The following is a 13005-nucleotide window of genomic DNA, read 5'->3' on the forward strand; positions in this document are numbered from 1 at the left end:
ATTAAGAGACAATAGAGGGAGAGCGTCTCCCTTTGCGGCTGGCACAGAGTGGGGGCTCGGTAACCTCACTGCATAAACATTGTGGGATATCTACCATATGCCAGGCCCTCCATTCTATGCCAGGGGATCCAGCAGTGAACAGAGGTCACGAGGGACCCTCATGGAGCCTGCGATCTAGGGGAGATGGGCACACTGATAAGCAGATACACACACAAGGTCAAGGAGGTCGAGTGGCCACGGGAGACCTCTCTGAGGAGGGGACAGTTCAGCGCAGACCTGGCTGACATGAAGGACAGGCCTGCCTGCGGGTCCTCAACCATGGCTGCTCTCCGGAATCGCCTGGGCAACTTGGGAAACCTCTCTGCCTGGGCCCCTCCTCGGGGATTCTGGCAGGATTCGTCTCGGGCTTTTAAATTCTACGCAGGTGTGCCGAAACCGGTTTGGCTCAGTGGATAGAGCGTCGGCCTGCAGACTGGAGGGTCCCAGGTTCGATTCCGGTCAAGGGCATGTACCTTGGTTGCGGGCACATCCCTGGTGGGGGGTGTGCAGGAGGCAGCTGGTTGATGTTTCTCTCTCATGTTTCTAGCTCTCTACCCCTCTCCCTTCCTCCCTGTAAAAATCAATAAAATATATTATAAATAAATAAATAAATAAATTCTACCCAGGTGATGTGCAAAGACTGAGAACTCCCAAGAGCAGGCCAGGTAAGCATCCCCTGGGGGTCTTGTCAGGCATCCTGGGATGGGCCCCACCCCAGGGGTTTGGATTCAGTGGTGGGGCGAGGCCCAGCGTCTACCTTTTTAACAAGCTCCCAGGAGATTCTGAAGATGGACAGGTCTAGGGGAGTGACTAGGAGAGCACATTCCAGCTCAGACACCTCCCCAGCGCTGGTCCAGGCCACGCCCACCAGGACCACCTGCTGCTTCAGTGCAGGCTGCCCCACCCCAGAGCCCTCAGGCTGGGAAGCCCCGCCTCCTTTCTCCGCCAGTCAAGTCCTGCGCATGCGCCTAGGCTTATCATGAATTCCGAAGGTTCCCCACGTGTGGGCTTGGACTCTTTTCCCACCACCCTCAGCCCCTTGGCTGAGCCCCCTGCCCCTCTGTCCCACGTCCATGTGTCCAGTCTGACCAGACCCTGGGCTCCCAGGGATCAGGCCGGCTCCTCCAAGTACGTGGCACCAAGCCTGGCACCCCACAGGGTATGACTCATCGTTGTTGAAGGAACACCAACTCTGCCCCAGCCTCCCCTGGGCACAGCTGCTCGTGGCCAAAGACGCCAGGCTTGTGACCGGCTCCTGGAGATCCCTGCTCCACCCCCTTCTCCTGCCCTGGGTCTCTGGTCCCCGGACTGGCCCCTAGCCCTGCCCTAGAGGCCAGGCCCTGGGGTGAGAGGCATCACAGTTATGCTCCCCAAGGCAGGTGCCTGCAGCACACCCTCCAGCCCCGGGAAAGAATCAGTCCCCCCTTCAGGTGCCTGGCCCAAGGTTCACCTGCCCCTTCCTTTCTGGAAGCACCGTCGTGTACCCATACTCCCCCGGGCTCACATCCTACCTCTGCCACTTCCTGCGGGACCTTGGCCACCTCCGTGCCTCAGTTTCCCCATCTGTAAAATAAGGGATAAATGGTACCTCTCTTAGAGGGTCGTTATGGGGATTCAATGAGTCAATCGTTATAAAGTGTTTAGCAAACAGGCACAAGGTAATCGCTATGTGTTTGTTCAATAACGTTAACACATATATGATCCTAGAGGAAGGCGAGGCTTTATAGTCAGTCAACCCAGGGCGTCCCGATGATCCACCAGGGCCTGGAGGCTGGGATTGCGATTCCATTTACAGGTGAGGAGACTGACGGTCAAGGAGAGGAAGTGACTTGGCCCAGCTAACTCCCAGTCTCAGGTCTGTGTCACCTCAAGCCTTCTCTCCAGTCCCCCCAGCCCATCTCCCTCCCTCCTCAGGCACCCCGCCGGGCCCAGGTGGGCTCCGTGCCCTGCACACATCCACAGAGGCCTCTTTGTACCCCTGCCCAGGGCCACACCCTGAGCGTGGAGCCAGGGGCCGAACAAGCGCCCTGTGTCTGGGTGTGTTTCCCTGCCAGCTCTGCGGCCGCCCTGGCTACTCCGGCCACGTGCTCCAGGTGGGCAGATCCAAGGGGCCCCCCCCCCCACCCTCGGCAGGGCATCCCTGACCCACAGCCGCATTCAGTCAGGAGACAGGCTGGGAGGGAGCCCCAAGGAAAACACCCCCGTTCTGAGTCTCCACCCTGGGCAAACTCCAGAGGCCAGAGCCTGAGGTGTCTGGGGCCTTGGAGGAGGGCAGGGGCAGGAGCCGAGGGGGCGGGGCATGACAGTGGGCCACTCTGGGCATGTGAGGAGGGCCGTGCTGGGGCCCTGGGGAGTGGGACAAGAACCGCCTTGGCCTTTCCACCTCCCTAATACTTCTTCAGTCCACTCACTCCTCTTTACCACCTGGGTTGGCATAACAGCCTCCTCTCTGGCCTCCCTGCCTCCACTGCTCCCCTTCCTGCCCTCCCAGTCTGCTCCTCACAGGCCAGAGGAGCCTACATTTAAAAAAGGCAAATCTGATCGTGCCACTCTCCTGCCTAAACCCTGGAAAGGCTTCCCCTGGGCTTTAAGAGAATCTTATCCCAACCTTCTTTCTTTCTTTTTTTTAAAAAAATATATTTTATTGATTTTTTACAGAGAGGAAGGGAGAGGGACAGAAAGCCAGAAACATCGATGAGAGAGAAACATCAACCAGCTGCCCCCTGCACGCCCCCCCACCGGGGATGTGCCCGCAACCAATGCACATGCCCTTGACCGGAATCGAACCTGGGACCCTTCAGTCCGCAGACCGATGCTCTATCCACAGAGCCAAACCGGTTTCAGCCCAACCTTCTTTCTCTCCCAATCCGCCCCTTCTATCAGATCCTTCCCCAGATTCACTGAGATATAAATACAACTCTCCACCTAAGGACATTACTGGTAGAAAGTACATTGACGATGGTTAGAACTGGGTACAAGAAAATTTGTTATTGACTAACATGGACAGAAGAATCCAATCTTGCCCACAAATCTTTTTTAAAATGCAAACTTTAGCACTAGCTGGTTTGGCTCAGCGGTTAGAGTGTCAGCCTGTGGACTGAAGGGTCTCGGGTTCAATTTCGGTCAAGGGAACGTACCTTGGTTGCAGGCTCGATCCCTAGCGCCCGTCGGGGTATGTGTGGGAGGCAGTCAATCGATGTGTCTCTCTCACATTGATGTTTCTCTCTCTCCCTCTCCCTCTCCCTTCCACTCTCTCTAAAAATCGATGGGAAAAATATCCTTGGGTGAGGATTAACAAAACTGGAGCATCCGTCAGTTGCACACAACAGAGACCAGGCTCAGGAACCTTCGATTGATGCCAAATTGATTGATGAATCAACTCTTGGCAGCAAAATTTATACAGAATTGATGCTGGTGGAAATAATTTCCGTAAAGTTAAAATGGAATGGGGGCGGGAGGAGGAAATCTGTTTAACTGTACCATAGGGAAAAAATGGGGAAATCTGATCAAGAAATTAAGTTGGATGAATAGCGCTCAACCTGGGAAACACTTTCTCCCCACCCCTTCTTTGTTGAACTTATTGGGGTGACACTGGTTAACAAAATTATACAGGGTTCAGGTGCACAATTCTACGACACACATCTGCACACTGTATTGTGTGTTCACCACCCCAAGTCAAGTCTCCTTCCACCACCAGGTATCCCCCCGATACCCTCCTCCACCTCAGGAAAACACTTTCTAAAAAAGTCCCCAGTGTTGGTATGTTTTGGTTTCAAATGTTTGCATTCAAAACATCCTTGGGGTCAAAGCGTCCAGGTCAGAATATCCTGCGCGCCCTGCTCTGTTTTTGCGCCACTCCCTGCCTTGCCTCTGATCCTCAGCCACACTGGGCTCTTTCTCTCCCGGCACAGCAAGCGCTCCGCACCTCGGGGCGTTCTCGGAAACCCTGCTCGCTGCCCAGAGCGCCCTTTCCCTCCTGGCAATTCTCCTCCTCAGGCTGATGCTGAAATGCTGCCCACAGGAGAGGCCTTCCCTCATTGCCCTCCTTGACGTAGATTTCCCTCCTGTCTCCTCGTATTCTTTCTTTTAAAAAAATAAATTTATATATATATATATATATATATATATATATACATATAAAGAAATATATATGTGTGTGTATATATATACACACACACACACACACACATATATATATATATATACATATATATATATATACACACACACACACATATATATATATAATTGATTTCAGAGAGGAGGGGAGAGGGAGTGAGAGCTAGAAACATGAATGATGAGAGAGAATCATTGATTGGCTGCCTCCCGCATGCCCCAACTGGGGACCGAACCCACAACCCAGGCATGTGCCCTGCCCAGGAATCAAACTGTGACCTCCTGGTTCATAGGTTGGCACTCAACCACTGAGCCACGCCAGCCGGACTCCTTGTATTATTTCTTATTCACCCTTATTCCTCCTTGAATTCCCAGGGCAAGGCCTACCAAGTATAACACATAGTAGGTGCCCAATAAATATTTGTTGAATGAATAAATAAATGAGGGTGAGGCGCAGGAGAATGGGGTGGGGCTTACAAGGCCCCCGAGAGAGAAAAGGGACAGGTGCAGACACATTCTTCCACCTTTATCTCCCCCTTACTCATGGCAGCAAGTTCCAGGGGAGCTCACGTCAGCAGGAGAGAAGAGAGGAGACAGCACTAGTCCTGCTTCATTTCTGCCCCTTGCCCAGCTTCCCAAGGTCCAGGCCCATGTGCCAACTGGCCGGCTTCCCCTCCTGCCCCCACCGGGGCCTGGCTCCCACATTTGGCTGCTGGCCAGGCTATTTGGGGAAGCTTCCTGATCCCCTCTTTGGCCTCTCCACCCCCACATCTCATCCTGTAGCCGGGGAATAGCTGTCCCAGCCTCAACCTAGGGACAGTCTCCTTCCCAATTAGCACCCAAAGGGTTGAAACCATCTCTAAAAGCTGCTCGTGTCCCTCTCCCCTCAGGAAGCTGCTAACTAGGACAGCAGCTCCCAGAACGAGGTCATAGGACGTACCTGCTCCTACACTCCCTTCCCAGCCAGAAACACAAGGGGGGACGGGACTCTCCACTGCAGGCCCGTGAAGATGGAGGAGACATGGGTGAGGGGGAGATGCAGGGAGAACCCGAAATGGTTGCGGCCTGGAGTTCTGTATGGCCAAGGAGCAGCTAGCTCTGTCCGGGGAGAGGTCCGGCTGTGGGGAGTGAGGAGACCTGGGTTCGAATGGGGATTTTTAAAAAATATATTTTTAAATTGATTTCAGAGAGGGAGGGAGGGAGGGGGAGAGCGAGAGCGAGAGCGAGAGCGAGAGCGAGAGCGAGAGAGAGAGAGAGAGAGAGAGAGAGAGAGAGAGAGAAACATCACTGATGAGAGAGAATCATTGATTGGCTGCTTCCTGCATGCCCCCCACTGGGAATTGATATCCTGACCAGGAATCAAACCGTGACCTCCTGGTTTATAGGTTGATGACATGCAACCACTGAGCCACACCAGCTGGGCCCAAATGGGGATTTTGTTACCTTTCCCGGTGTTCACAGGGTAGGATGAGACGGTTCTGTATACGGTACAGCACCATACAAAATCCAGGGCTGGAAAGACCACTGGGGTCCCAGGGAGATAATTCTGGGATGGATTCTGGGAAAGGCCCCAATTCCTGAGGGGATCATTCCTGTGCTGAAGTCTCTCTATCGCTGGTTCAAGCCTCGGCCAGTGAGAGGCGGGCAGGCTTCTCCCACATCCTGGAGGCCACACCCCATGTGCTCCTCCTTGGGACCCCCCAGAGAACCTAAGGGTCCCACTTCTCAGGGCCTTCCCTGGACATTTTCCCTCTCCTCGGCCAGGGACGAGGCTGTGTGTGCAGGGGTGTGTCTCAGCGCCCCCTGTCCTGCTTGTGCAGCGGCTGGCGTCACAGGCAGCGATTGTCAAACCTGAGATCAGGAGGGCAGAGGAGTCTGGGGTCTGGGGATACAGGAAGGAGGGGGGGCGGGCCTGGGAGGGCAATGAGGGAGCATGGCGGGGTCCGGCCTGGCCTCCGGCCTAGGCAGCTGAAGTGGGGTGAAGTATCACGGGGGTCGATCTCCACCCCACCCAAGGAAACCTTAATCAAACAAACAGCCAACACAGCCGCTCCTGTGTGAGAAGCCATGGCAGCGAGGCAGGCCCATGGCAGTGGGGAGGCCCAGGGGAGGGCAGGGGGGCTGTTTGAACAGGCCCCAAGGCCCAGGGGCAGTTGGCGGAAATGTTTGGAACAGGGTGGGGAGCCCGGTGGTTTGGAGCAGGAAACTGGGGCCTGGGGTGGGTGCGTTGAGCTTGGCTGCTTCGAGGAAAAAGAAAAGTGTCAATTCAGCCCCACTCAGGTCAACACCTCTTCTGCTGGGATTCCAAGTTCCCAACACCCTTCCCCCGGCTCCAAGTCAATCCGATCAATCAGCCGCACAGGGGTTCTCTCCCCGTCACCCTGAAGCCCCAGCCTTGCTCTGGCCACAAGTCCATTGGCCTTGTCACTGAAGAAGAACATTTCAGAGTCTGGAGCCAAACCCCCCAAGATCTCAAGTTCTCAGCAGAGGAGCTGGGGGAGATGGACCAACAGCAGCCCTCTCCAAGCCTGCTGTGCTCCCCGACTCCGTGCCGGGCACTGGAGGGGCCCAGAGTGATGCGGCCCCTCCCTTGGGGGCTTTGCCACCTTCTTCTGCCCTCAGACACTTGGCTGTCCTATTCCCCTGCTTGTGCAGCGGCTGGCATCAGAGGGAGACTCACGAGAGTCAGACAGGGAGAGAGACACCCAGACTCAGAGGCAGAGGTGGAGAGAGGTAAAGACAAAAATATGGACACGGAAAGACGGACTGGAGAGGCGCCACGCCATCAGAGACAGAGCTGAGAGACAGGAGGGAGTGCGAGAGTAAGTGTGTGTGTGTGTGTGTGTGTGTGTGTGTGTGTGTGTGTGTGTGACAGATAGAAGTGCAGAAACACACACAGAAAATCAGAGAGAGGCAGATAGGTAGGCAGAGACATACATACAGAGAGAAAGGACGAGAAAGACACACAGAAAAACAGAGACTCAGAGATAGGGAGAGCCGAAACCGGTTTGGCTCAGTGGAGAGCGTCGGCCTGCAGACTGAAGGATCCTGGGTTCGATTCCGGTCAAGGGCAGTACCTTGGTTGCGGGCACGTCCCCAGTGGGGGGTGTGCAGAGGCAGCTGATCGATGTTTCTCTCTCATCGATGACTCTCTCTCTCTCTCCCTTCCTCTCTGTAAAAAATCAATAAAATATATATATATTTTTAAAAAGAGATAGGGAGAGAGGAGAGACAAACAGAATGACAGGCACAGGAGCCGGGGAAGGACCGAGCCTGGAGCACAGCGGAGGCGCAGGCTGAGGCAGAGCGGCTCACAGAGCTACCCAGGGACAGAGGGGCTGGGAGAGGTCAGCCCCTCAGACACCCTCTGCGAGACTTGGGGGAGCAGAAGTGCCAAACACGGAGCCTGGTTGGGGTTTGCAGGGAGCCCCTTCTGTCCCCAACACCGAGCCACTGCAGGCACCTGGCTCCTGACCACTGGAGCTGGCGGGTCACCCGAGGTGAATGAAAAGTCACCAGTGGGGGAACTTGAGACTGCGGCTGCGGCGAAGGCTCAGGAGTCTGCAAAGCGCATGTGCAGGGTGGGTCTGCGGGGGCTCCATTCCCAAGAGTGCACTTGAAGCGGTGTTTAGGGACGGGCAGCTGTGCACAGCAACATCTGTGAGTGTAGGTGGCAGGCAAACCTGCGTGTGTGTCTGAGTGTGAGTGCTGTGTGCGTGCACGCTTCGATGTGTGTGTGTCCAGTTCCATGAAGCACTTCACAGCCCTAATGAGGCCAAGGTGGCAGGTATGATCCTCAAATAGCCCGATTGGAAAGGAGTGAGTTAGAGACGGCCATAAAAAGGCCACACGTCTCTCTCCTCTGAACAGACGGGGTGTCCAGGTGCCACAGGGCACTCAACTACAGTCCAAGACCAACCTGCCATTCATTCCCTCCAGGAATGACTCCCACTGCCTGGCCAGCTTGCCCCCAAATTCTTTCCCATGGAAGCCCAAGATGCAAACTTACAGGAGGACCCACATTGCAGACACATGGCCCCCTCCCTGGCCACAGGCCCAGCTCCCTCTGAGAGGGCAGCTGGGGGCATGGGGGGTCCGGCCCTGATCTCCCCCAAGCCTGACTTCCATTCCTCCTGTTGCTGTGGCCTCATTTAGCTCCCTCCTTGCTCCTTGGGTCCAGCGAGTGCCCACACCCTCCCCACACTCAGGAGATAAGCAACCCCTTTCCTGCTCATCCTTTCCCTCTGAAGCATCACAGGACATTAGAAAAAAAAAATTGTCCCAATTTTGGGTGGAGAATGAGGTCAGGAGGCCCGGGGGGTGGGGGGGGCCGCTTGTTGGTGACAGCTGACAGTCTTCATTTCACCTTGAAACTCCTTCCTGGTCCAGGGAAGGTGTATCCTAAGCCCCACTTTACAGGAGCATGACTATCGGGGACAGCCAGCAGGAAGGGATTCACCGAAGAGCAGGGTCGTAGGTCACAGGCGCTGCAGGCCCACCCCTACTATTTGCAGGCCGTGGGGCAAGAGGACAGACGGGGGCCCACATCCACATGTCTAAACATTTAAAAGTTATCAATCAGGCAAACAACCTGTTCATTCGAATACATTTTCCTAACGACATGGAAAACCAGGTTCCATTTCGGACTTGCTGACTCCGGGAGTTTTGCAGGAGGACGATGCTGTGGAGGGAGAGACAGTTTGCACTCCCACGCTGGCCCCAGCCATCACTCCCCTCCTACTGCCGGCTCCTTTCTGCCCTACAGGGACTCACGTGCACGTGTGTGGACACCCAGCTTCACAGCTAGTTCCACCCTCATGCCCTGCAAACAGCTGTCCCTTGGCTGTCCCCAGTGGCCCCTCAGGTCTGCGGTGCACAGCCTGCCCTGAGCACAGGCCCAGGGCAGAGGCTAGGTGGGCTGGGAGCAAGCGGACCATCTGGGCAGGGGCCTCCAGAGTCACAGGTATGGGGACTGTGGTCTTGAAGGGGGTGAGCAGGTTCGTCCCCTTGGCCCTGCTGACTCCTCACCCCACAGGGAGGGCAGTGGCCAGGGAAGTGCCCAGTTAGGCCACAGGCACCCCTCCCTTGCCTGGGGTGAGCGGTGCTTACCAGATCCACCCTTCCCCAGCAGCCTCCAGACCTCTGGCCAGGGACGGAAGCTGTCATTCCAAGCAGGACTTTCAGTAACTTATTTATTTTCCTGGAAAAAGTGCAGCTTGATCCCAACGTGTGGATTTCTGGAGGTGGGGAGGGCCGGGAGGTGATGACAAGGGGGCATTTTTGCAGTTGGGTGTCAGCCAGTGTGTTCCGAAGTGGGCTCCTGCTGCCACTGGCCCTGCCCTGCTGGGTCCCTCTCCTTACTCTGGAGACAAAAGCGGGGCAACTAAGAGATGAGGAGGGGAGGGGTCCTGGGCAGCCCAGACGGGACCCAGAAGAGACCCAGGAGCCAGCAGGGGTGCGGGCTGGTGGAATGGTGGTGATGAAGGGCACGGCTCTCACTGGCCAAGTTTAAAAACAAACTTTCAACCCCCACCCCCTGCCGATGGGCTTTGCTGTCCTATACACGAGGGGACGCTTACACCGGCTGAGCCCTCACCAGGCGCCAGGCACTGTGCTAAGCGCTCGACGGGCGTATTCTCACTTAATCCTTGCAGCCACCCCATGAGGCGGGTTCTATTATTATCCCCATTTTACAGGTGCGGAAGCAAACTCCAAGCGGCTGCGTAACCGGCACGAGGCCACACAGCAGGTGGAGGTGGTAGAACTCCGTCAAGGCTCACTGGCCCCCCAGACCCCCACTGTTCCCACTGTAGCACATTGCCTCCCAAAAACAAGGAGCTGGCCCAGAAGCCGAAGGGATGAAGGTCAGATGTGAGGAGGAACTTTCTGACAGGGATCGTGTGTGGTGGGTGGGAGGAGAGGATGGAATAGGGAGATTAGACACAGGAAGCCCGCCCACGTAAGCTGGGGTGCTGGTCTGCCTGTAGGTTTGTGACAGTCACCGGGGTCCTGGCTGGATCCATGGCAGCATCCTGACCTGCCTCTGTTCTACAGCTCGGCGTCCTCTGCTCTACCCCAAGCCAGCACCAAGGCCCAAAGGCCAACTCTCCTTTGTGGCTCAGAGCAGCACATCTGAGCTGTCAGCTCAGGACCCCCTCTTCCAAGAAGCCTTCCATGAGGTTCTGAGAGGCAGGATCCCTCTCCTTCGGCCCAAATCCCACGGAGGGTGCAAACGCACCCCCGTGCCTGCAGGAAGGGACAGTTCTGTGATCACCTCCCCACCCTGGCTCTGAGACATGGACCCAGAAAAAACATCTAATCAGTCCTCTGGCCCCTAGGTCCCCCCAGGCAATCTGGACGACCCCTGCTCCCTCACCCCTCACCCCTGTACCCCTCACCCACGCGCCTATCTGTACCCAGGTGGAAAGAAGGGGCGCAGGTGCCCTGGAGCTCGTCAGAAAACCCAGCTCAGCTGTGCTCTGTGCTCTGTGCACCGGCTCTTACCTCATTCGCACAAAGAACAGAAGCCATTTGGGTCACCCCCATCGCTCTCTAAGTGGGGGCGATAGGATGCTGCCCTGGGGTGAGGCATGGGGCACGCTAGTCAGAGGTTCCTTACCCGGAGCCCCGCAGTCACGAACGCCAACCTGCTCGGCTCCAGAAAACTGTGTGCCCAATGCCCAGCTCTGCCTTTCCGCATCCGTCGGAGGCGGCCCTGGCCTCAGGGATAAGCAGCCAGGAGCCTCTAAACTTCCCCAGAGTTGAGCCCCACCCGCTAGATGCAGCGCGTCGGAGCCCAGCGCTGATAGGGATGTCCTCACTGTCCCTTGGGGTCCCCCGGTTTTGAGACAAGGGCACCGGACAGGTGTCAGGGGCTGCCTTGTTCTCCCGTGCTGGCCTCGAGGTCCTCCACCCGCGTCGCTGACTTACCTGCGGGGCAGAGAGGAGCCCGCCGCGGCCACCTGCTCTCCGTGCGCTCCGGAGCGCAGCGCTCTGGGCCGGCCGGCGAGGGGCGGGGCGGGGCCGGGGGCGGGGCCGGGGAGGGGGAGCCCGGCCCGGCCCCTCCCTGAGTCTCCAGCGGGTGGGTGGACCGGCTGATTCAGGTGGGGAGGAAGGGGGAGCCACGAGGGAGGCCTGGAGCTCTGGCTGTTCCGAGGGCGGAGAAGTTAGGATGCCTGGGTCCTGGGGACCTCAGGAAATCCCCTCCCTCAGGCAGCCTTGCCCTGGAGGCGGGGGCTCCCTAGGAAGACCCCTCACACGAAGAAGAAAGCCCGGCAACCCCTCCTTGCCCGAGTTCCCCCTTCCAACTGAGCTCAAGAAAGCTCTCCCAGTGGTGAGGTGGGCGCGATACTGGCGCTCCCTCCAAGTCAGGGTCCCCCATCCAGGGGCTCAGGCCACTGAGGGGACCATTAGGTGCCCTGGGCATCTGTATCCTCAGTCCATCTCTCCCTGCAACAGCACCCCCCCCCCCCCTCCAGTACCAGCTCAGGTCCCTCAGCTGTCACTGTTTAGCCCTGGAATGACAGGCGTCCGGACTCCGTGCGTCCAGCTGCATTCAAGGCCATTGAGCTTAGCACCCCTGGGCCCCGCCCCCTCCCTCTGCTCCCCTGTCGCTAATTTTATTGACCTGTAAAAGGCACGTTGCTGGCAGGGGCGATGACAACTGAAGGTGAAGTGGGAGCGGATGGGCAGAAGGGACCCAGGGAGGTGGAGATGGGACAGGAGGGAGAAGGGTGACTCTGGGAGCCAGAGCCTAGAGGAAGAAGGGCCCTGGGACGGAAGGGTACACTCTCTAAGGGGGATGGAAACCGAAAAGCCTAGCACTGGGCTTTTAGCTCTCATCCAGAGAAGAGGGGGGCTGAAGAAGGAAGATACTGGGGAAGGGAGAGCACATTTTTTGTTTTTGTTTTTTAAATCTACCCCGAGGCAGGACCAAGGATGTAGTCGGAGAGGTTAGATGGCAGGAAGGACTGCCATGCTGCTCTCAAACCTCAAATCTCTGCCCTAGCCCCCTCCCTTCCTCTTGAAGGTGACTCCTGCCTGCTGGGCCTCTTACTACAGAAATAGCCCTTTCCCTGAAGAATCAACCTAGATCTTGCCTTTCTTTACTTCTTGTTAAAATGAGAACAGGAAATTTAGGCCTTTATGACTTTCCCCACCCCCATGCCTACCCCTCAAATCCTTCGGGCCTCTGCCAGCCCAGGGGAGATACCTGGGGGTTCGGGGGAGAATGGGGCATTGGGGTTAGAAGCTTTCACGAGGGGGAGGGGGCAGGAAGGCCTCACATTTTTAAAAAATATATTTTATTGATTTTTTTTTACAGAGAGGAAGGGAGAGGGACAGAGAGCTAGAAACATCGATGAGAGAGAAACATCGACCAGCTGCCTCCTGCACACCCCCTGCCGGGGATGTGCCCCGACCCGCAACCAAGGTACATGCCCTTGACCGGGATCAAACCCGGGACCTTGCAGTCCACGGGCCTACGCTCTATCCACCGAGCCAAACCGGTTTCGGCAGAAGAAAGCTCACATTTTTTTTATGGCTCTCAAATTTAGACTTCTGATGCTCTCTCCAAATAAGGTTACATGATAACCAAAAAGAGGGGTGTTTTAAAAAAAACACACTTTCAACCTCCAAAATATACCACAAAGCAGATTGTGGATGGGGAGTGAAAGAGGGAGGGATTATAATGGGCACCAGGAAAGTTTTCAGGTTGACGGCTGAGTTCATTATCTTGATTGTGGAACAGCATACATACATTAAAATTCATCGAATTAAACACCACAAATATGTAGTTTATTTTGTCAATTATGCCTCAACAAGTCTGATTTTAAAATACTACACATTTTC

This window comes from Eptesicus fuscus, chromosome 20 (genome assembly GCF_027574615.1).
Source record: "Eptesicus fuscus isolate TK198812 chromosome 20, DD_ASM_mEF_20220401, whole genome shotgun sequence".
NCBI classification, from domain to species: Eukaryota; Metazoa; Chordata; class Mammalia; order Chiroptera; family Vespertilionidae; genus Eptesicus; species Eptesicus fuscus.